Source organism: Stenella coeruleoalba, assembly GCF_951394435.1.
Source record: "Stenella coeruleoalba genome assembly, chromosome: 7".
Lineage (NCBI taxonomy): Eukaryota > Metazoa > Chordata > Mammalia > Artiodactyla > Delphinidae > Stenella > Stenella coeruleoalba.
In genome coordinates, this window is record NC_137153.1 from 106488825 (window position 1) to 106509884 (window position 21060).

A 21060-nucleotide genomic window follows, 5' to 3' on the forward strand; every position below is an offset into this window, starting at 1 on the left:
CCAGCCTGGCTTTTATCCACTGCTCCCTAGGACGTCATGCCTCCATCTTTCCAGGGCCCCGCTGTGAGATGTGGTCACATGGCCCACCTTCTTTCTGGGACTCAGTCTTATCTTCTTCTTTAGATTCTTCCCATCTCCACAAAAGAGGAATGAATACTGTTCCTGTTTAAGGAAATCCCTGGGAGGCATTATTTGGAAAGAGGAAGTTGAAAATAAGGGAGGATTATAAGAAAAAGTTTCAGAGGCTCTGAACTTCTCACAAAACCTCCAGACAAGCTGTCTTTGACTTTATTTCTTAGATGGGTAACAGAAGTCTCTCTCCAAAGGTTAGATAAGCCTTCTCTGTTCCAAGATACTAAAGTTAGATTAAGCTACTTAATCCAACATGTTTTCTAAGGTCTCTAGGTCTCTCTCTCTTTCTCATCTGTTCTCTCTTCTTCTAGCCTCTTCCCTCACCCTTCATTTGCACTCAGTCTGTTTTCACCAAGGACTTCTGGCAGCTTACAATTGAGGTGCTTTCAGTAGAACTATTAAAAGTGGGAATAATATATCAAGATGATAAAGCTTACCAACTCTGACTTTTAAAAAAGTGCTTGGCTTAAGAATCACTTGAGGTCTTTAACTATATATTTCTATCTATTTTTCTAGCCTTGTTTATCATCCTTATTGCTGGAAATTCTGATTTAGTATCAGAGGTTGAGCCTAAGGAATCTGTATTTTAAAATATTCCCCAAGTGATTTTAATGCACTGACAGATCTGAGAATCACAGTTACAATAGAAAATGGAGGACAATACCCTACGTTTAATATGATTGCTGGTTTCGTCCTTGAGATTTATTGCTAAGATTCATAACAACCAAGGCAAGACCAACAGAATGAAACATGTGATCCTTCTTGTTAAACATCCCTTACTGGTCAGAAAATGTCTCTTTCTTTCACACGGTTACATTTGCTTCTTCTCAATCCCACCAGATCAGACTCACTGGGAGATTAGCCGGGCCTGTTTGATTTTGAGTTTACAGTATCCATTTAGACATTGTGACCTAGGCAAGTTTTTAGTTCTCCTAGTTCCTCTTAGTGTGTTGCCAATTTCCTTTCTTCATGCTCCAGGATAGTTGAGACCTAGCATAAACGTATACCAGAAAAACGTCACGGTCTGCCCTGAACTCTCTGAGGCATCTGCTGCCTATTTTATTTTTCTGATGTTCCATTGGAAAATAAATCAAAATAAAACTTGTCAGCTCCACTTTTGCAAACTGACTACTCAGCTTGCCATTGACTCTCAAGATTCCAAAAATGGTTTTCTCTGGGAAACACCAGGATCTCCTGGGCAAGAACCTGCTGGGCCATTATCAGTCTTCCCAGGATCCTCTTTTTGGTACTGTTGAGGGCAGGTGTAGCAGTGGGCATTGAAGGTTGATATTCATTAGATTTGACCTTTAAACTTGAGACCCTGAATCTCTGGAAGAGTCTACTGCTCTCCAGAGGGAAATACTTGCTGTAAAAACTTCTACCTTGCAAGGAGCAGTTTTGAAATTATGGCAGGAGATAAATCTCTGACTGTTCAGCTCACTGCCGGGTCCTGCTGAGTCCTTTCTACACATCACCTTTGACTGGATTGGCTGTGGTCTGTGTCTCGTCCAGGTCTGAGAACCGAGCACCTCAAGGAGCAGGGAATATTGTTGTTGGTTACTGGAATACTAGCTGCTGAGCTCAGGTAAGTGAGCAGAGGCAGTAGATGCATAGTTCAAAACTCCTCTCTGGACTCGAGTTTCCTGCCTGTAAAATGGGATACTTGGGCTGGATCAGCATTTTCCAAAGAGTGGTATGTTGCTAAAAAAGATGGTTTTATGTGGATAACTGATGAGTATATTACCTTCAATGATTATGTATATATTTTCATGGTTATTTTCTATTTGTAGTAAGTTTGTGAGTAGTAAGGAATATGATCCATTAAAATATATATGTAAGTTTATAATGTGGGCCTTTTTAGGAAAAATAAAACAGAGAGCAAAATGAATAATATAAGAGATACGCAGATGTGGGGAGAAGTTAAAAGTGCCATGAAAAAACTGTCTATTGGAAAGCAATGAACCAAACAGCCGTTGAGGGTCAGGCCAGCTCTCTGACATCCTAGCATGTTCACCTCTCCAGGACTATTTCCTTATCTATAAAATGCAGGAGTTGGAGTAAATGTCCTTTCCAGCAATTCCATTCTATGACTAGAGGTGTAACTCTATCAGGCAGATGGTCCAGCACCCTTAACATGTGGTTTTAGCATTTTAAAACTCCTGATACTATACGAAATTGGGAAACACTAATCAAGCAGTTTTATTCATGCATTTATAATTTTTTCCACTCTCCCTCACTTATGGAAAAGATTCAGCTATTAATCTAGGTGAGGACTAGAGAAAGACTATGGAAGCAGGGGTTAAGACAATGGGATGGTGAATTGCCTCCACCACTATCTGCTTAACAAACACTCGCTGATGTCTTTGTCCCTTGGCCTCTGTTTCTTTGTCTGGGGAGTGATGGTTTATGGAGTCACTTCTATGACAGATATGAGAAGCAAATGAAACAGAAGATTCAAGACATTTTAGGGAAGTGCTATTACATGGGAGGGGTTAGTATCATTCTAGATGGAAAACTCCTTGAAAGAAGGGTTCCTCTTCTGTCCAATTGTATAATCCCCAAAATACCTCCCAGCTTGCCTACACATTTAAAAATCTTTTAAATTAATCCATGTCACCTTTATAAGATTCTTCTAAATTTTAGCAATGTGTATACTTGACTATTTTGAATTATCTTAAGGAGAAAACTACAATTTGTCTAAATCCAAGCCATTTCTTATACTATAATGCTTGCAATTGTCCTTTCCTTTCCCATACTTGACATTTAAAGTGATATCTCACAGGCTCCTGAACGGTTAGCTACGGAGGCACTGCCTGACCCCTCGTGCCTCTCACCATCTGCAAATTCTTGCCAGTTAAGAGTAAACACTCTGCATAAATTTCACAATTGGCGGTTGGTAATTGCAGAGACCTCTGGTTCCTCATTCCTTCCTGCTCTCTTTCTTAAAATGTCATGTGTGATTATCCCTTCTATCACTGTGGGGCTGCTATTATCCCTCAACCATATGCCACTGCAAACAGACACCAAAGATGTACTCAGCGGCCAGGCTGCCAGACCTCCCAGGCACTTCCCTTCTCAAGCAGTGAGGTCAAGCAGTTCCCTTCCTGAGCCGTGGCATCTGCCTTTAAATAATTCTTTTTCCTTTGCCTGACGCAGACCCTTGTCTTTGCTCTTCACTCTTTTCTGGCTCTTGAAACAGTTTTGAAGAAAACTCATCCAATTATCTGGGGTTCAATTCTGGTGTCATTCTAGCCTGTCTAAATGTCACCGCAATCTTCCTTTCTTTGCACCTTCTTATTGGGTGCTAAGCTGATTCTTACCTGGGAAATCCTGTCTCCCTCTCTGCCCTGAACTGACAATATTCCACCTTCCTTACTTTTTGATGTTTTTCTCCCTTTACTCTTTTCCTTCCCTTCTTTCTGTGATCTTCATTAACCGCTTCTGCATGTCACAGTGCTGACTGCATTACCCCAAAGAATGTGCCTTTTCTTCTTCTAAAAGAAGGAGAGGAATGCCAGCTTGGGAATCAGACAGATCTCTGCTCTGATGCTACGTCTTACAGTATCTGCCTTGTCTGACCCAGCGGTAAAATGAGGACACTAATACGTGCCTCTCAGATTTGTTGGAAGTTTAATTAAAGTAAAGCTCTCGCTCTCCTTTTTCTTCTTGAAAGTTTTCTTTTTTACTCATCATTCCATCTAACATTCATGGGGAAGCTACACTGCTGTTAGCACAGTGCGAGACACACAAGGGTGCAGGAATAAATAACAAAGACATGCTCTCAACACTGAGAAGTTCAGATTCAATTTGGTGGGGGTGATGTGTCAACAGATAATTCACACACACACACACACACACACACACACACACACACACACTGTTATGCCAACATGGGAGCCAGGTTGTTCTGCCTAGAAGCAGTTGAGGAAGGCTTTACAGAAGAGGTGCTATTTGAGCGGGAAATTTTAAAAGAATAGCTCTGCAGGTGGAGCATGGTGGAAGATGATGAGGGAGGGGAATTCTTAGACAAAAGAATAGCATGAATGCAAAGCTGAAATCTGGGAAACAGCAGGTAGAAGAACACAGCTATAGCACAAAGAGGTGGAAAGTATATAGTAGAAATAGTTAATTGTGTAGATGCCGAGAGTTAACTGGCATCAGGAGACTCTGGCAAGGTCATTTAATCAGTCTCAGTTGGCTCATCCTTCAGTTAAGGATAATGTATTAAATGAGTTAATACAAGCAAAGAGCAAGGTTTTTGGCAATCACTCAAAAATACTAACTTTTGGTATGTGCTTATGCTAAGAGGCAGGGAGGATACAATCAGATTGAAAGCCCTGGTAATTTAGCATTAACTCCGCTGGATTGTGGTTCCTGGAATTTAGGAGGCCCAAGTTCTCATCCTGATGTTGCTGTACACTTGCTGTGTGACACTGGTGAAGCTATAATTTAGACTTGAGGTAATGTGACTTGTTATTTGGTTTGCTTTAAATACTTTCCGGGAATTGCCATGACTTCACCCTCCCTTTCAGGAAACAAAATAGCATATTGGAATGTTACAACATCAGGGCTGGAGAATCACCATTGTAAAGGGACTGTGTCACTGGCTATAAAATTGTTGTCAGTTGTATAACGGAGTTACATAATTTCCCCTTCCCCTATTTTTATGACAAAGGGTCAAAGATTGATGACATGGCAGTTTTGCTTCTCTGGAGTAGACACTCCAGCTGAAAAGAATCCATCACCTAGAAATTAGCAGCGTACGGAGCCAGAAACCAGAGAACATCCATTGAATGCAGTTTTATACCAGATGGTGAAAAGGTACAAAGAGAAGAGACAGCTGCCTCCTGTCCTCAAGGAGATGCCAGTTGGGTGGTAGAGACAGAACGTGAAACACCAGAAAAAGAAATCTTCCAAAGAACTCTGTATGAGTACAGCAGTCTCAGGCCTAGGCTCCCCTGTCTCTCTCTGCTGGCCTCCTGTTCTGCCTAATGTCGCAGGAACAGTGAGAGGCGAGGCCTAGATTCGAGTCAGATCTGCTTGATCCCACTGAACGAAGCTGACTGTGTGTGAAGGAGAGACCACTGGAGTAGTGCGGTAGTAGCAGTCATAAAATGATAGGAACACTACCCCTACTGATGATAATACAAAAGGGCAGAGATGGAGGAAAAAGGGTGGGGAAACACGCGAGGGATTAACTGGAGTGGTTCCACTTCAATCTGTTTTATATTCAGGGCTCTGGTTAAGGGTTTTAGCCTTATTTTCTCCCCCTTCTTCCTTCCTTCCTTCTTCCTTCCTTCCTTCCTCCCTCCCTCCCTCCTTCCCTTCCTCTTTCTCTTTCTTTCTTTCTTTCTCTCTTCTAAAGCTTTTGCTCAACTCTCTATCCAGTGCAGAAATTCCTTCCACTACCATAAAACAATAAGAATAAAAACCACACTAATTTTTAAAAAGTTATTAACTCCACTTATACTAACAAAGCAGTCTTTGAGCAGTTACCATGTGCCAGGCCCTATGCTGGGCATTTTATGTGAATCACCCCATTCAATGTTCCCAAAACCCCCTGAGGTAGGTGTTCTCATCATCCCCATTGAGCAGGGGGAAACTGAGGCTTAGGGAGGTTGAACGGATTCTTCCAAATCATGCAGCTAGTGAACTGCAGTTAGTAAGGCTGTAACCCATGTGTGCCTGATCACCAATACTGGGTGGGCTCTCAAATCCCGTCCTCAAATATCTATTATTCACAATGGTTCAGATTATGCTCAAAACGCCAGTGATGGGGCTAATTATTCCCCCAAGTGCCTCATTTCATTGTTTGACATGTCTGTTGACAGATCTATAAATACAAACATTTAAATTGAGCCCCAATCCACCTCCCTATACATGAGAGTTGGTCTGTCATTTTCACCTGTGATATGGAGGCGCTGAGAGCTGCTGCTTTACAGGCACTGGTGTGTAAGATAAAGTGTTGTCCAGAAAGGCAGCTGGAGCCAGAGCCTGCCCTTTGCTCAGCAGGAGCTCCTGGCTGGCCTGGAGCAGAAAGCCTTTGCCCTGGGGCAGAGACAGCATTCCGGGAGAAGCCTCCTGCAGAGACTTTCCCTTTTTCTGGCTTCCCTCTTTGACTTTCTCCAAGACACTGACTGAGGTCTCTGGGAGGTAGGAGATGCTAAATGATCACACACAGAGGTTCCCTCCTCTGCCACCTCCACGAGGAATGTCATTTGTCCGTGTAGTTCACCAGTTTCTCTCCAGTACACTGGGGTACTTAATGTAATGTGTTCACATGAAACAGGGTGATGCATGTAAGACACTCAGCAGTGCCCAGCACATGGTTCCTGCACAGTTGCCCATGTGGTCAGCTTCAGTAACTAGCTGCTGAGCAAACGTTGAATGGGGCATCGGGAAGCAGTCGTATGTAGTTCTTACAGGCATGGAAACTGGAGGAGGCAACTGAGAATCCCTATCTGGCAGCCTTCTTGTCCCCCATAGACTGGAGAGCAGAATAGATATAATTCCAGAATTCTGTGCCTACTCATTTAAAGTCCTTGACTGAGCTCACATCACTGGCCAGGCCCTGAAGGGGAGCGGTGTAAAAACCCAAACAAGGCATGACCTCCACACTCAGCAGGGTCAAGGTCTAGCAGAGCAGACAGGGAAGCATAGCGTGACGGCACATTCCTAAAAGTGTACACGGTGCTGTGGGTCATCAGGCAGCCAGCTGATAACTAGGGCTTACCTTTGTAGATAACTTCCTCTATGCCTGGCGTTCTTCAAAAGCTTGATGTGAATTTACTCATTTACTTCTCACTCAAATCCCATTATACAAATAGGAAACTAAACCACAGAGCAGCTAACAACTCTGCCCTAGATTATTACAAACCCAGAGGTCACAGAAATGTGATTTGAACTAGTCTGCGTCTAGAGTGTAGTTCTTACCATGCCTCTATCTACCACTCGGAGATAGAACAGAATAGAATACGATTTAGAAAACATTTTCTGAATGTCTGCCATGGCTCTGTTCCAGCTAGGGATGAGAACAATGAACAAAAGCACTATTCTTAATCTGTTCGAGTTGCTGATTTAGTGGAGAGAGAGACAGATGTGAACTTGTGGGTTACACTGTAGTGTGACATACATGAGGCAAAGATTAGTGATTAATAACGGGGGGTTTAATGACAGACATACCTAAATCTACCAAGTGGAAGCTGTGTGACCTGGCCAGGTTATTGAACTCCTCTGTTCTTAAGTTTCATTGCCTTGCCTGGTAAAATGACAATAATGCAGATACTTGCCTCAGAGAATTACAATGGCATAAAATAAATTGAGATGATGACTAGAAAGTAATTGGTACACTGTCACATAGTAAGTCCTCAGTAAGTGATACCTATTATTATAATTATTTTCAATGATAAAAATATGGGTGAGACAAAGAAGAGAGAAACCTGGAAAGGAGGCAGGAGACAAGATCTGAAGGACCTGAAATTGCTTAAGGTATTGGGAAATGGCGAAACTCTACTAAGAAGACATAAGATCAGAAATAATCTTTAGTTCTGTCACTCAGGGGATGGTATGGCAGATGGATTGAAAGGAAAAAGATGGGAACCAAAAGACCAGTCAGTAGAACATGAAGGCCATAACCTCAACTGCTTTTTTTTTTTTTCGGTACTCGGGCCTCTCACTGTTGTGGCCTCCCCCGTTGCGGCGCACAGGCTCCGGATGCACAGGCTCAGCGGCCATGGCTCACGGGCCCAGCCGCTCCGCGGCATGTGGGATCTTCCAGGACCGGAGCACGAACCTGTGTCCCCTGCATAGGCAGGCGGACTCTCAACCGCTGCGCCACCAGGGAAGCCCCCACCTCAACTGCTTTGATGAATGTCAGAGAGATTCCTGATCTTGTTACAGAAGAAACTGAAAGTTCAGGAGCCCTCGAATCCTTGGCCCCTTTGAATCCCATCTCATAAAGCACGGGGTTGGGGGACCTTCAGGGCCAGAAACACAGTCTGTTCTTTTGGGGAGAAGGTAGCAGCAGTGATGTCTCCTGTGGTCTGACCAAACAACATGGGCCCTACTCATTCATCTCGATAGCCGAGCGTGAGATACATATAGAGCCGTGGTGACAAGAGGCAGACGGTACTTTAATTTGAGCAAAGGCACCAAGTGGAAGAGACAGGAGGCCCTTCCGAATGCAGATGTAACATGACCGACTTTATTTTTTTATTATTATTTTTGTATCCCATCGCAAAGACTCAGTCTTGTCACGTCTCCCGTTGCATTTGGCCAAACACCAGAGGAAAAAGAGACACAATCTAGGCCAGGGGTTATGAAAGGAAAGAAACTTTTCTGAAAAAAAGAAAAAATATATATACAGGCCTCTCAGTCCCTTGGAGGGTTGGAAAGAGAAAGGGTAGGATTACCGGTAATCCCCACGCTATCATTTACTTTTTATGAGCTCACACGTCACTCTCTCTTAAATCCCCGAAACTCGCTGCAGAATACATTAGCCAGAGGACAGTGGGGAGGCCTGCTTAGAGTATAATAAGTACTGGTTCAGGCGCGCGCGTGTGTGTGTGTGTGTGCGTGCGTGCGTGTGTGCGTGTGTGTGTGTGTGTGTGTGTTTCTGTTTTTTTCTTTTTTCCCTTCCTCCTTTTCTATCTACATGTTCCTCCTCTGCAAATGGCTGCTTTGTCACCTTCTCCGTTGTTTGTCTGGATTTTAATCACATGCCTCAAGGCTCCTGAGATTTAGAGATAGGCCAGCCTGGGTCTGATTTTACCACTTCATGCATGTGTGACCTTGAGACAGTCATGGCGCCTTCCTCATGCTCAATTTGTTTCCATGTAAGGTGAGGATAAAGGATGCGTACCTTCTCAGGTTCAGGTGGGATGGATTGAGATAACAGAGGTAGAATGAGGCCATGTGATAGAGGTCCTATAAACACTAGATCCCCACTAGTGACTGCATGGCCCCACTGCTCTCATGGCCTGAAAATCCTCCCACCATCCTGTGCCATGGGCTTCTCCGGGTTTGCAAAGCCCATGCAAGGGAGACTTCTTGCCTCCAGGATTCTCCCCTTCGATGCATCCACTACACCACCCCATGACTGATAGATCTAAAGCTCATTTCTGATCTTGCCCCTTCCTACAATAAGGAGCCTCACCATTTCCCAACACCCAATTTCCATCTCCTCAAAGCCTTTCTATCTTTCAAGGTCCAGCTAAAACTCCATTTCTTCTCGGAAGCCTTCTCTGATCAGAGCGTCCACCTGTATTTGTAGATACACTGAACTCGAGTAGAATTTCTGGCCTGTTAGGCTCCTTTGGATATTTCCCAAGTACTCCCAAGATGCCAGGCTCTGTGCTGACTTACACTCTACAAAGACTCTGACCCTGAAAGATAAAGCTAAGGTGATGGATAGAAGTGACAGGGGAACAGAGAGACATGGATTCAGCACATGCGAGCGTTATCATGGGAACCAAACCAACCAATATTGGAATGAGCTTCCCCACAAGCAGTGACTTCCCAAACAGTGCTCAGCCTTAATTGTCATTGGCCCCAAATACTGGTGCAGGGGCTAGTGCAAGAGAAACATCCAGAGGTGAGGCTGAGGCTGCAGTTAGATATGAAATAACTTTAGCTTTAGTTACAGACGCAGAGCTGAGATGTAGTTCAGTGGTCACCAACCCTGGCTTATCACCAAAATCTCCTTGGGAGAGGGTGCTTTGGGAAAGAGAGAAATTCATAGACCCCCAACACCTAACGAGACTTTTCTGAGTTAGGGACAGGAACTGTATATTTTTTAAAGCCACCTGGGTGATTCTAATAAACCATCAGATTAGAGAAGCACTGATAGAATCCATCCATCCACCTCACAACACAGGAAGGAAACTGTTAACGTCATAGTACATTTTCAGTCTTCTCTTCCTCTAAGAGGAGCTGAAGCATCTCCTATATGTTGGGGTCAAATATTCCCACATTTAAAGGATTAAATTTAGCTATTACACTAGAATGATCAGAAAAAAAAAAAAAGCATCATTTCCTCCAACTCTTACTGTGTCTATTTTTGCTTGCACATACATTGTACCAATTTTCCAGGCCCAGTTTCTGGTTCAGTAACATCCTGGAAGCCAGCATTTAGTGAGTGATCTCTGCATCCCAAGCACTGTGCAAATTTCTTGACCTGCGTTGCTTCACAGACTCCTATTGACTTCCTCCAAGAAGCACTGTCATTATCCTCATTTTACAGATGAAATTGCAACAGAGAAGTTAATTAACTGGCCTAAGATCCCCTGGCTAATAAGGGGCCAAGCCAGAATTAAACCCTGAGGCATTTATTCCAGAAGGTACTCTCATAAATATCACGACTACGCTTCAGAATTTTAATATATGTCTGAATATCATTTGTCCGATTCCAATTTTAAACGTGTAACTTCACAGTTCATACTTAACCACTTCCCAATGCCTTGCTTTTCCCTAAGACAGTCAAAATCTTCTTCCAAATAAATCTGTTTTACTGTTTCAAGAAAACCACCTTGTTTCTACAAGTATATTTGTGTGTGTGTGTGTGTGTGTGTGTGTGTGTGTGTGTGTGTGTGTGTTTTGGGGAAAGGCACATTCATTTAAAAAAAAACACATTATGTTTGTCCTTCCCTATTATATAACTGAGATCATACCTCTTCCCACCCAGGTGGGGACTATTCATTGATGTGCTGATGAATGTTTAACAATGAGCTCTATGGGGACAGGGGTGGGGAATAGAAAGCCTTGATACTGTTCGTTGATTTCTGTGGTGTAAATATTTCCACCATGGCTAATTTCAAGGTACCAATATGAAGTCACTAAGCATGCAATTGAGAAGGGATGCTTACAATCAGCTTTCGGTAGCCAAATGATCAGAAATGGTAGCATTTTTTTCCTCTAACCTTTAAAATACTTATTTATTCTTGCTCACACACAAATCACATCATTTTTCCCAGGTCCAATTTCTGGCTAAGTGAAATCACAGAAACCAATATTTATGGAGTGATCTCTCTGTTCCAGGGAGTATGCAAATCACTTGATATAGTTAAACGCTACCGGTTGTATTCTAACATCAAAGAGTATGTGAACTAGATTATGATGCTCTTCTCTGCTGACCAGTGTATAACCCACCAATCCTGATGGAGGCAGGTTGAAATGTGGGGAAAGGAATGTCTCTGGACACAGGTGCACCACAATTCTAGAATTCGAGTCCTAGCTCTAGTACTACTAGAGGTATGATCTCAGTCAAGACACGTAACCTCTACTGGATCTGGAATATATGGCTAAACGTCTGACAGCATAGGGCTGTTAGGAGAATTAAATGATAGACCATAAGTAAAATACTGGGCACATTACAAATGATCAATAAATGTTAGCTACCGATTCCTGCTCCTTTCATGAATCATTTATATTTTCTCAATCCACATTTCTCCCTTTATTATGCTCAATTTATCTCCACTGTTCTTCACTCGAAGCCCACATGCTTTGTTTCCTCTTGGTATTACATGTCCCCTACTCTGAGTTGTGATTTCTTTGTATCTGTGCAATTCTATTATCATCCTTCAAGACTTCCTTTCTAAGCCTCTTAGCTTTTCCCCTTTGTGTTACTCCTTTTTTTTTCTCGGGCTGTAACTTCCTCAAGTCATGTATTTCTCCTTCTACTGGGATGTGCGCTCCGTCACCGTGGGACTCTTAGTCTCCACTCTTTGCTTTTTCTCTATTAATTTCTCACAAAACCCCTCCCTATTTCTCTTCGGCGGATTTCACACAAAGCCTTCTTTACTGATGTGCGTTCTGTTCGGTTCTCTATGCAAGAGCAGTCTTCGCTGTGTTCTTTATTTCTTGCATCTTGTACATCTCTTGTTCCTGCCTACATTTCCTTCAACCCTCAAGGGCTTCCACTGCCTCAACTTGAAATCCATTGTCCTTATTTTTCCCATTTCTTCCCCAAAGACCATCGAATTCTCGTTCCATCAGTCCATTATTTGTCTTTCCCTTCCATTTTTCCTGAAACTCCTCTAGCTGGGTAGTTTTCCTTTTCATAATGCAATGGACTCAGGGGCAGTTTGCATTGATATATCTGTTTGTGCCATAAAGGTAACACTCGTTTTGGGGGCTGAGTAGCTGGGTTCTCATCACACACTTGTGGGGGGGAAATGCTTGTTTCTACACTGAAAACTCTTTAATAAATCTCTGCACAGCATGACAGTTTACGTCATGAAAAGAACATAAACATGGACCAATCTAGTTGTAGATTCAACTTGTCACAGCTGTGTGATTCTAAGAAAAGGCATTCACCTCCCTAGGGCCCGCTCTCCCCATCAATAAAATGGGGGAGCAGCACAGTGTAGGGTCTAAGAATGAGGCTTTGGAGATTGACACATCAATGCCCAATTACCGGTTCATCTTACAAGCTATGCAATCTTAGGTCACCCACTTCCTCATGTTGGCAAGCACTTCTTCATCTATGAAACAGGTAAATCTCAGAATTGAAGGGAGGATTCAATAAGATCATGTGCATTAAATACTTAACCCATTGTCTTTGCCATCATAGGTACTCAGTCCTGGGATGTATTGTTACTGGAATATTTCTGCCTTTCTGAGAAGTGACAGCCCCTCATGCATGTCTGATTTTGTTTTTACTGTTCCTTCCACCTGGAATGTTCTTTCACTTCACCCTGAAAAGTGTCTTCCATGACTTTTTTTCTCTTGCATCTTTTGCAAAGCCTTCTCCAACCACCGCATTGCTCTGGATAGAACCAGTCATTCTCCACTGTCTACTCTCAGAGGAGTTTGTCCATGCCCTTTGTAGGTCTAATCACCTTATTTTGCAGCTGTCAGTTTACTTACAGGTATACCTTTTACACATTTTTCTAGATCTTGAATTTCTAGAAAGCTACAATACACTATGTCTTTTTTTCTTGGTTTTTCAGCACCAGACACAATGCCTAACAAATCGTAGGTGCTCAATACATATTTATAAATAACTAGGAGGATGGATGTGGACAAATGGTATGCATTCACTCTAAGTTTGTGATGTATGAATGAATGAAGACAAAGACCCAATATCTAGCATCGGCCGTAACGCAAGGGCGTATGCACAGGACATCCAGGCTTCAACTCCAGTGTGTAACACCAGGTCAGACTCAGACCAGCAGGTTGAATGCCTTGTTACTGAGGCCCTGAGCTGACTGGATCTTTTCATATTTCTATAGGCCAGACACAGGGCTTGTTCCCAGGTGTGCAGTAGGTTGGAACATGGAAATAGGGTTAACTGGTCTCAGCCTAGAAGATAAGAGCAATTCAGAAAAGGAAGACAAGCAAGTCAGCAGAGTAATCTGGTTTATTTGGCTCTCTCAAGTAGTAATTCGCAGGCAATTTAGAGTTTTGACACCCTATCATCTTTCATTTCATTTCCCTATACTTGTACTTATTTTCTCATACTTATACTTATAAAAATAACCCAGGGGAAATAACTAAACTATAATGGTATTTAGTGAAACGAAAGTGAACTAAAATTACAGTGCCACCCATCCCCCATTCTATGCCGGCACTTTTATGAATAAGACCAACTTCTTCCTGACTGTGATGTATCAGACATTCACTATGTGAGTTGTTGTGTTGCTGGGAGCATGATTTAATCTATGGAACACAACAGTTCAGCTATTCATTTAATAAGCATTTACATAATACCAGGTATGATGTCGGCATCACGTGACCTATTAAGGATAATAATAATAATAAAAAAAAGTGATGGCTTGGAAGACAGCCCTGAAAGAGAAGTCAAGAACTTAGAATGTAAGTGTGTGACTCCAGCCCTTGTGAGCTCTGTAATCCAAGACAAGTCACAGGGACTCCTGAGTCTCAGTGTTTGCATCGCAGAAATAGGCATGATAAGAATTGCCTCCTCTCTAATTGCCTCTCATAGAGTTACTGAAAAGATCAAGTGATGGAGTAGTATTTTAAAGAGCTTTGAAAAGTGAAAAATGTTAAGAAGTTACAAAGAATGGCATTAAGGGTTTTTGTTTTTTCTGTTTTTTTTTAATTGGTGTAAACCAAATGTGAGACTCAGAAATGGAAGCTGATCATGTGAACTCTGAAGAGCCTCCCAGTTCTGACTCTGGAACAAATTACCTGTGTGACTGTAGTCAGCTCACCTCCCCTGTCTACCTCAATCTCCTTACCTTACAACATGAGGTGGCCAGACCAGATGAGATCTAAAGGCTCTTCTAGCTCTGACAATGTTCTGTGATTCTGTGAAAATGACTGAACTTGGTGGTAAGTCATGTTTATAACCCTACCCACCTGGGCAGGAAAGATGGCAGGACAAGACTGCATTCTTTAGGCCTAGGAACACCATGGGTAGATGGAAGACTCGGGAAGGCAGAGATGTCCTAAATTGAACATCAGAAGAGGCCAGTATGACCTCTGGGGCCCTAGGCATATCACAGGTTCCTTCCTTCATTAAAAAAAAAAAAAAGTATATTTTATGACTGTATTGTTACAAAGATGAACATAATCGAAGATAAGTTATATATATATATATTTTTTTTTTCTTTTAAGTAAAAAGTTTTAAGTAAACCTTTTAGTAGCCCCATAAAATTGTCATGGACCCTAAGCACTAGTTCTACTGTGTCTAATGGATAAGTCAGCCCTGCTAGGCTCTCCTAAAAGTTGTGGCACATTTTACTCAAAGAACATGGAGCCTGACAGTCGACTGACGCTTGCCTCCCTTCTAGAGCAGTGTTTCTCAACTTTGGCACTATGGGCATTTGTACCATGTAATTCTTTGCTGTGGGAGGCTGGCCCATTGGAGCACGTTTAAGAGCATCCCTGGCCTCTATCCACTAGATGCTAGTAGTATATTTGCCCTGGTTGTGACAACTAAAAATGTCCCCAGCCATTGCCAAGTGTCCCCTTGGAGGCAAAATCTTCCCTGCTTGAGAAACACTATTCTAGAACAGTCTTTCTAGAGGACGTTCTACCTTCTGCTGAGAGCTCATTGTCTTCTCGGGCAATGTCTTTCCATATCACTCTTGGTGAAAGATAAGGTTCTGACATGGACCTGTAAGGCGCTCTCTGATTTGCCCCTAGAAATGCTCTAACTTCGCTTCCACTGTTCTTCCCGTCACCCACATGGCTTCAGCTTCAGTGTCCTCTGTGCTGTGTCTTGGACCTGCCAGACACACTGCCTTCGAGATGGTTCTTCCCTCTGCATGGAACATGCTCCCCCAGATGGTCCCCTTGGTTAACTCTCTTATCCTCTTCACTTCCTTATTGAAATATCACCTTCTCAATGACACTTACCTTAAAGTATTTTAAAAGCCACCCTTTTAAAAGTTACAGCCTTGTTCCCTGGTATTCCTATCCTCCACTTCTCTGCCTCTGTACCTCTCTGTCTCTGTCTCTCTATAAGTACATATTTTTTTCCCCATAACTTATACCTTCTAACATACTATGTAATTTATATTACTTAATTATTTACTATATTCATGATTTATTTCCCTTCTCCCCCAGCTAAAATACAAACTCCATGAGGACAGGAATCTTTGTTCTGTCTGTGTTGTTCATCCCAAAGCTGCTGCATATTATGTGTTTGATAAATATGCATTGGCTCGAATTGGAAAAGAAATATGAATAGAAGTAGTGCCCTCTGTCTTTGAACAGGCCCAGTAGGAACTTCTTCTTTTGACCCCAAATCCTCATCTCTGTGCCCCCTATGCTGCGTGACCATTCCTTCTACAGTGCACTTTTGTGTCTCTTCCTGAAGTGCTCCCATTCTCCCTGACCACGTTTCTAGATTCTGTTTGTGCCCCTCTGTTTCCCTTTGTCCCTGAGCTGCCTGGAGCAGCAGAGGGGAAACATGCATGCCTGGGTTTTGAAACAGCAGATTCTTCACTTGTTATAGTCATTCTATTCATGAAAAGGAATGATTCAAAAGAGACTTGGAAAAAGCAAGACCTTGGCATCCCTGCCAGCACAGACAATGACCACGAGAACAGAGAAGCCCCTTCAATCTTCGCGTTGGGAATTATTTACCACTGGAGCTGCTGAATAGAAGGGCCAAGCTGTGTGGTTATTACGTCCTCCTCTCAAAGCCGGCTGGGGAGAGGCGGCCAAGGAGCCACTGCAACCAGGGCTGTCATGTGGGGACACCAGGAGCCCACGTCTTTCCAGAGAGACAGCCTCGCTGACCCAGTTTCAGCACAACATCGCCTGACACAGCACTGCAATCCGCAACTTTAATAACTTGGTGACATACAAAGCAGTTTTGATGTAAAGTGGAGCTGACAGAGCAGCAGAGGGAAGGCTCCGCTTCTCGCTGAGCTGCGTGGGGAATCCACTCAAGGTGACTGCAACCTTCGCAGCCCAGCCAGCAGTCCGAGCCTGCTCTTGCAAACAAGGAAGGCACGTTTCTTTAGCAGGATGGCAGACATAGGGGTAGCAGAGAGTGAGTGGAACCAACATAGAAGGACGGGTTGATACAGCCTGTCTCTTCTGCTTTGATACATGTCCCTGCTCTTCATCATCCCTGCTGCCCCTGCCTTCATCCTGGCCTCCAACACCTGGGCTATTGGAACAGTTGCATAATATTCTTCACTTGATCTTAGCCAAAAGGCCAAGAAGCGATAACAGTTGCATAATATTCTTAAAGCTTGCCCCCTCCATCCATCTTGTCCACAACTGACAGAATGATCTTCAAAAAGCATATCAATGGTCATGTCACTTTCCACATCAAACCCCTCCATGGCTCCCCATTCTTGTAGGAAAATTAACGTCAAACATTAATGCCAAACACAGTGCTCTGTGCTCGGTCTGTGAGCTACATTTTTAGCGTCTTCCGCTCAGTCCTGCATATTTCGCATCATTTTTTGCCACCACCAACCTCCATCACCTTAAACTCCAGTTTTCTCTTTGTATCTTATTAACCATACACCATAATTCTCATTCCCTAATGTCCTGATATATAAGTGGTCATTCGTGTCCACTTGGATGCTTCCTGTGATGGAGGACTCATTACCTTACGTGACAGCCTTTTCTAATACTGAACAGCTGTAAAGCTTCATCTTTCCTTATGAAACACAAACTCTGTTTCATAACTTTCATTTGTTGCCTCCCGCTCCATGTCTGCTCTCTGGATCCCACAGAATAGGCTCTGTCCCAGGATTCCCTTCTGAGAATGGAACTCAGTGAATCATATCTTTTCAGTTTCTTATCTGTGCTAAAGTTCCAGGGTCCTTTACCCACTTTTCATAGGCTAAGGTTTCTGCCATCCCAACACCCTCCATCTTGCCTTTCTGCACCTTCCTCATATATTCAAGATTCCCCTTAGAATCAACAGGGGGAAATAGTACAGTGTGCATCTAAAGATAACAGTCACAATTAGCAACCATAATGATAACAGTTGAAACTGTTCTTGGCATATGGAAATGGATGTTTTGACCTAGGTTGTGCAATTTTAATTATTTATTCTAATATTCATTCATTCACCATATATATTTCTATTGAGCAATGAGGGTACACAAAGTAAAACACAGTCCCTGCCCTCCAGTGCTTCACGGTCTGGACAGCAGGGGTGGGATGAGGGTGGTAACCATGTAAGCAGAGATCACAACTGAATATAATTAGAGCTATGATAGGGACTATGCCAGCATTGAAAAGAGCCCCCTAGCCCAGTATGGGGGTCACTGAAATGAGGCAAAGGGGTAGAGAAAAGCAATGTACAGAAACTGCTGTTTGCACTGAGGTTGGGAGGATAATAGATGTTAGCTGGATGAAAGGAGTGGGCAAGGACATTACACGTGGTGTGAACAGCAAGAGGAGAGGCACAGAGATAAGACAGCATGAAGTATTCAGTGACCTCAAAGGCTCTTATGATTCCTTACCAGGGCTGTGTATATTAAGAGGTTGATTCCTGAGTTCAGACTACAGTTCAAATGTAGTTCCAGAACAGAGAGATTACTGGGGCTTGAAATTGTCAGGACAATCTCTCTGGAGGTAGAGGGTCCTGAGGTGGGCCCGGAAGGAAAAACACTTTATGGATAGCAGAGAAGAGGGGAGATGGACATCCGTATGCAAATATGTCCACGCACATACATCTGCTTCATATGCATTTAAAGCTTCAATTGACTTTCACTTGCTTTCGACTTTGGTTCCCATGGTAACCCTGGCCACTTATTTTTCTTTTAACCTCCTTTTCATTGTTTCAGGATGAGGTGAGCTGCGTGAGGGGTTAATCAGTCAGGGGAAGACAGGAGATTTTGAAGCAATTATTTGGATTTTTTTTTTTTTTTAAGAAAACTGCCAACTCTGCAATTTAATGCAAACTGTCTCTGGTATATCTGCCCTGAAGGATGCTGTGGGGAGAAACAGGAGCCAGAATCCATTTTGTCCCCTCCTCCCTGACTTCTATTATTACTACACACTTACTGCTAATACAGCATCTAAACTTGCAATCCCGGTAACTATGGCAATAAAATGGGTGAGATTCCCTTCCATTATGACTTGAATTGTTAGGACTTTGCAAAGAGCACGTGCGTCTGCACAGGGGAGGGGGAAGACGCACTCTAGGGAAAACAGTTATTTCAACTTCCTGTGGGGAGTTGGAGACCATCGTCTACCAGTGCACATACACATGGAGAATTATCACCAGACCTGTGTCACAGGATGCAGACACCGTACCTGGGAGTTACAGTGTACATCTAAAGCTTGCAAACCACCCCTTGTGTACAGCCTGTAGAGCCAGGAGGCCAGGGCTGCACTGAACTTAAAAGACATGGCAGAGAAGAGGCATGGGAGGAGGATCTAATCCAGAGCCCAGCAAACTTTCCCTATAAAGGGTCAAACAGACAATATTTTAGGCTTTGAGAGCCATATAATCTTGGTTGCAACTATTCAGCTCAGCCTTTGCAGCTCAAAAACAGCCACAGACAAAATGTAAATGAATGGACAGGGTGTATTCCAATACAATTTTATTTATGGACACTGAAATCTGAATTTTGAATACTTTTCATGTGTCATGAAATAGTATTCTTCTTTGGTTTTTTTTTTCCAATCTGTTAAAAATATAAAAACCATTCTTAGTTCCTGGGCTCCTCAAAAATAGGTGGTGAGCTGGATTTGTCCCATAGGCCATAGTTTGCAATTCCTCATTTAATCTATGCCACAAACAATGCATTCCACACTAGTGCCTTTCATTATTCTCACCTGTTTTAGTTTATTATTGTTACTATATGTAGTATTAAGTACTACAAATACTATTTGCTATGATTTTTATTGTGTCAAGTAGTATGTTAAGTACTGTAAATATACCATCTTACAAGGCTTAGAGATTGAGTTGCTCAAGGTCATGTAGCTTATAAGAATAGCTGACATTCAAATACAGGGTCTGTCTGATGCTTAGAGACACGGTATAGCTTTCTTTCTGTTGACAGGTCAGCCTTCCAGCCTGGGAGAATTTCTGCATCCAACAGGTTCTGTCACACCCTATTCTCAGAGCGCTGGGCCATGAAGCCTAACAAAAGCACATCGGTGGGAACAGGGCCCAGGACTTTCAAGAGCCACCCCACTGCGATGATCCAATATCCACGAGAGTTCACTGGGAATGGCCTTGTGCACCCCAGCTCCTCTGCCTCCCGATCACCGGATGGTCTTAATCTCCGATTTGCCCTTTTCCTTGACGATGTATTGTGATATTTACCCTTGCCGTTTCCTGGCTTTGGCTGTGCCCCAGGAACAGCCCTTAGAGTTCTGGGCACCCTTCATCCACTTTTCCAGCCTCTGCTTCCTCCCTGCCTTTGCTGGCCTGGCTTGGTACTGATTGCTTAGCTTCATGGCTCACAGACTTCCTTCCTTGACCAGCTATTCTCAACTCACAATGCCATCCCCTCCATGCCCTTCAAGGAGAGGTTCTGGGAATTTGGGATGCTTGGAAGGGAGAGAAGAATGCTCAGCGTTCCTAGCAGAGGATCATTGTCTTCTAATCTCCAAGGAGGCAGGAGATTTTAATTATTCGGGACACTCCTGGAGGGAAAAACTAGAAACAGTGAGCGGAATTTATAAAGGGGCAGATCTCATTCTAGGTCACTCAATACACTTTGTGCCACAAGCAGCTGTGATGTGATGGAGGGACTGGACCAGGGGCGTAGGCTTCTGGATTCAGGTCTTTAATTGCTTCAATTGTGACAGGCAGGCCCAACGGTCTTATCCTCCCTTCTGCTGGAACAAAGTGACTCTGTGACTTTGGGAAATGTAAAGTTTGGCAACAGCTGGCCTTGCTTCTCTTGGCAAGTTGTGCGACCTTGGGAAAACCAGGTCCCCTTTTCTGGACCTTATTTTCCCACCTGTGCCATGTGAGTAGTAATCCTCTCCAGCTCCAGAGACCACCAATTCAGCATTTTCTGCTCTGCTCCCAAGGAACTGGCACATCTGTTTTTTGGATCCATTACTTTGCAAACTTTTAAGGGATTTTCTCCCCTTTCGGTCCCTAGAAAATTGCTGCAGTTCTTTCTTTGGAAAGAACATTAGCCAAGCCCTGTGCTAAGCAAATGCATTCAGCTTCTCCCTATCTGATTTCTCTTTTTCTCATTTGTCAGCAAAGGAGAAATCTCCCAGCTATTAATCAAACTCCTGGCTGTGGATAGCTTTAATTGCAGAAACCATTGCTAGATGAGGGATGCTCAACTTTTCCAAAGAAAGCTGGCTGCCTAGTGCAGGAGAGAAACAATTAATTACCTGCTCCCCTGTCCCCAACAGAGATGCAGATGAACTAACAATATTGCTGCTGGCACCGAATCCTCCCTTCCCAATGTGGAGGAAAGCTAGTGATAACTCAGACAGCATTGGTAAAAGTTGAATGCCGAAACAGAAGATTAGTTATAAGGCTCTGGTGGGACCCAGGTTTGTCTCTCTGGC

The 21060-nt window shown here is 43.2% G+C and overlaps 1 protein-coding gene across 10 annotated transcripts in view; it reads right to left on the reverse strand.

Annotated features, from left to right (window-relative positions):
- The window catches only part of ASTN2 (astrotactin 2), a 1502867-nt gene that overhangs the window by 1217136 nt on the left and 264671 nt on the right, over positions 1-21060 (reverse strand). The window contains exon 3 of one of the 10 annotated variants that reach the window (XM_079927231.1): positions 7315-7390. The exons of the other annotated variants lie outside the window; for them this stretch is intronic. The gene's annotated coding sequence lies outside the window, so the exon portion shown is untranslated. The remainder of the gene's footprint in view (positions 1-7314; positions 7391-21060) is intronic. 10 annotated transcript variants of the gene reach the window in all.